The sequence below is a fragment of the Limulus polyphemus genome, unplaced genomic scaffold (assembly GCF_000517525.1).
Source record: "Limulus polyphemus unplaced genomic scaffold, Limulus_polyphemus-2.1.2 Scaffold5415, whole genome shotgun sequence".
Lineage (NCBI taxonomy): Eukaryota > Metazoa > Arthropoda > Merostomata > Xiphosura > Limulidae > Limulus > Limulus polyphemus.
This window is the reverse complement of record NW_013671025.1, coordinates 62,118-66,260: the sequence shown is the minus strand read 5'-3', so window position 1 is coordinate 66,260 and position 4,143 is coordinate 62,118. Positions and strand designations below refer to the sequence as shown.

At 30.5% G+C, this 4,143-nt stretch overlaps 1 protein-coding gene across 2 annotated transcripts in view; it reads left to right on the top strand.

Moving 5' to 3' along the window:
• Nucleotides 1–957: 957 nt before the first annotated feature.
• LOC106472545 (vacuolar protein sorting-associated protein 35-like) overlaps nucleotides 958–4,143 on the top strand; it is a 56,854-nt gene continuing 53,668 nt past the window's right edge. The window contains exon 1 of one of the 2 annotated variants that reach the window (XM_013933197.2): nucleotides 958–1,124. The gene's annotated coding sequence lies outside the window, so the exon portion shown is untranslated. The remainder of the gene's footprint in view (nucleotides 1,125–4,143) is intronic. The other variant, XM_022401109.1, reaches the window with a different exon arrangement.

Here is a 4,143-nt window from a genome sequence, read left to right as displayed (position 1 = left end):
CACACATTATCGCGTCACGCCGTCACCCTCTTATATATATACCAGCCTACCCTATATCTAGTAAATGCTAGGGCATTCACGAAGGAACAAGATAGTTCTAGAAACGTGGCATGACACTAGTCACGTGACCTCGCTGACGCAACAATACTATTCCCAAACTCGCTCAGTTTCGGTGATATCACACAACCTACGAATACTAAATATTACATGCTGTTCCACTGCTACTTTACATTGGCCGTAGTTGTCACGTGGCTTGCTAATTTACATATTCAAAACTTTTTGATATAACATATATAATCCTCTATGCAGTCATCAAAGCCATTCTGGTGGCTATAAGTATAATATTCTATAACAGTCATGAAACATGGATTTCAAGATTGATCCTAGCATATTTAATGGAGTAAAGTTAAATAAAATGTTGCAAACGTAACACAGCAAGTATGCAGAATCGTGAGGCGCGGATATCTATTTCGGTTTTAATATAAAAAAAATTCTAGATGTATGAGCTTGTAATCATGATTTTCAGTGTATTTATTGCACGCAACAATTATTTTATAAAAAAAATTTACGAGATGTGACTATATTATTTATTTATTTTTGTTTTCTTTTACAGCTTGAGTACCAAAGTGATTATTCAATCCATTTTAATCATTATACATTTTAGTTTTATGGTGTATTGATTTATGGCATTAAGTATTGCTATTCGGTTAATAATATAATATTTCCCTTGTTAATTTTGTCCCATGGTGGCTCAACGGTAAGTCTGATGGCTTATAACTCTACAAATCTGGTTTCGACACCAACGGTGGGCAGAGCACAGATAACTCATTGTGTAGCTTTGCACTTGACAACAAACAATTCATTAATTTGATAGGCTATGATTTAAATTATTTTAATTCTTACTTTTAATTAGAAGTTTTTAATAATGTATATTTGTAAAGAGGGCGCTAATTTGCTTGTAGTTGTTTGGGGTGTGAAGTCACGAGAATTAATTGGGTCTGTTCTTGAAGTTGATACTAGGTGTGTTGACGTTTTAAAAACTAGTTTAGCCAGTTTCGATAAAGTTTATTCTATCACCAGAAACTTTATCAGTTTCTTGAATAGGCTTATATTACAGCCTAAAGGTAAGATTAGAATGAGTCAAACACCGGTTCAAGTTTCAACTTGTATTCGGTTTAAAATTAAAGGCTAGGGCTAGCCTGTCCAAAGTGCATCAGTTCATGGAACTTTGAATTTGATTAGGAAATGTTACTTTAATTTTAAACTCGGTGTATACGACTACGAGAGATTAAGTCGGGTTTCGTTGCGTGTTATATCGCTGCAGAGAACCCCTCATTGAATCCTGATATCACAGCACTAAATTTCACCCTTACTATCTACATGTGGTATACGCGAGTAAAACTAAAACTGGTTCCGACAAGTGCAACTGCAAAGTTTATCAACTTAATATAATAAGTTAAAAGTTGTTTGATAACGTTTGTAAATACCCTTAGAATGTCCTGTGTTGCTTAAATGTGATGTACTTCATGACACTGATTAAGAATTAGAAAAAATTATAGTAGTACAGGCCTGCAAAACATTTGTGGATCAAATTAGTATCTTTATTGCAGTGTTACTTCTTTAAATACAGGATTTCTAGAATAATACAAAAAATTCTAATTGCATATGCTGAATTCTACAAGTCCACTTGTCTTAGGCTTAACATTAGTTAAACCTTTATTTAGTACAGCCTATATTCTATAAATAAATAACACTGTAACTTGTGTATTTTTTTTGCTTTAGTTAGGGTTAAACTTTACTTATTACTATCAGTAAATTTATAATGTTATTCTATGACCTAACGTTAGACATTTTTAAAAACTTTGATAAGCTTTGAATATGTAGTTGTACAAAATATCTACTAAAGTATATTTACATCTGCCTGTTGTTTACATCCGTTGAAATGAAGTGTGTGTACATGCACATTTAGATAGCAAAATGCACATGCATTTTTGGAACAAAAAAAACCAACAACTGAGTTATTATTATTATAATAATTAACAGTGACTAGTGAGGTAACTAGTGGGTACTGATTTACATTAGTAATGTATACTTGTTCTTGGGATCAAGTTAATGATTTTTTTTATGAATAAAACTGTATCGAGGTAATCAATCATGAGGTGGTGAATAGTATGTATACAAGTACATTTAAGTGATGAAGCATATACATACTTAAGTGTGCCTTCAGTATACAAAGGGGCAATAGAATTAACAACACATGCCACTTCAGTTGTTAGAGGTACAAGAAACTAAAATCATAAAGGGTATAAAATTATTCATTATTTTGTACTCAGTATATTAGTATGAAATGAGCCAAAAATTTACTATTTTGAATCAGCAAATTCCACACTTTTCAATCTATATTAGTTGTTTATTTGCTATTAGGCCAAAGTTTAAAGTAGCTAAAATTTCATTTTATAAATCACTGGTTAAGCCTCATTTGGAGTATTGTTTTCTGTGTTATGCTACTTACCTTAAGAAGGACATTCGATTATGAAAAAGGTTTAAAGGAAGATTATTAGAATATATTCTATTGGGATAGAAAGGTTGTCTTTTAAGAACAGATAAAAAAATCTCTGAAATTGTTTTCTCTTGAAAAAAAGAAGGGTTATGATTGAGTTGTTTCAGATTGTTAAAGGAATTGATAATGTCAATGCATTATCTTTTTCTGTACTTAATGGTGAGAACAGTAGGACAAGGGGACACAAACATAAATATTTTATGATATAAGACATCTTCAACTAAGACAGTTATGTTTTTAACAAGGTAGTTGACAATTTGGAATGGGTTTCCTTCAAATGTTGTGGATGCAGTAAATTTATTAAGAAAATGCTTCATAAATATTCAAATGATAAAGGCTGGCTTGAGTTGTTTTTTCTTAAACTTCAGTGAACAGGATAGGTTTAATGGAACAAACAGACCCCTTGTTATGTTATAGTCAGTGTTTCCAATATAATACAAGAAACTTTGAGAGAGCTTCTCAAGACATTTCACTTAATGCCATGAACAATTTTTGCTTTGCACCCATCTCCTCAAAAGAATTCTGAAAAAGCCTAAGCTAATTTTATTGTGTAATTTTGTGATAGTATACTTTTATGGTATCATTGTTTCATGTCTTATATGGGCTTCATGTAATTTTAATCATTATTATGAGGCAAGTGTTTTTATTTATTATGTGTGTATGGTTATTTATTTAGAAATTTTTTTTTGGCATACTTATTTTTCCCCTTAAATTACAACTTTTAAAGTTAGTATTTATTATGGCATATTAGAAATGATAGCACAGTAAGACTGAATTGTATGTTTTGTGTTTTTCCACTTATTTATTGATTTTTTGAAATTTTTGTTGTTAACGTAATTGTTACTTTTGTGTTTGTTGGTTATTTCATTAATAGGCAGAAATTTTATTTAAACAAATCTCATCTTGATCAATGTCTCATTCATTTTACCCGATATTTTAACAGCATTTGTGTTCCTTTTTTCAAAAATGTCACAACCATTCCTGAACTTGTATATCTATGAATATTATAAAACTTATTATTTCTTGGATATTGTGTACAGTTTATAAGGTACAATGCATAAATAAAGTATTTTAGTATAAACTGAAAGTGTAGAGGGGGCCTCCCACCCCCAACCTACCCCTTTTTTTATGGAAACTTTTTGTCTCTGAGTATTAAATTTTGAAGGAGTTTACATATACTTTATAAAATGGTTGTATTGGTAACTGTGACAAGCTTAATGAACATGTACTAAATAATTTGTAACTGGGGTATATGAAGAAAGTAATATGTCAAGTTCAAAAGTGAATTCAAACACAAGAAAGAATCAAAGGAAATCAATTAAAGTATTGTCAATTACAAATGCAATGGATAAAAAAATTTAAAATAAAAAATACACATATATAATGAGGAAGAGAAGTACCAGATAGAAGACCTAAAAAAAGATTTTTATTACTAGTCCATGTGGAATAATATATTAACATAACAATGTTTTGGGACAACATGAGACCTATTGGTCCATCCTTTAAACTAAATTAAAATAATTGAAAAAGAAAAACAAAAGGTTTTGAAGCCAGCCCTTATCATTCATATGCTTATCAAGGTA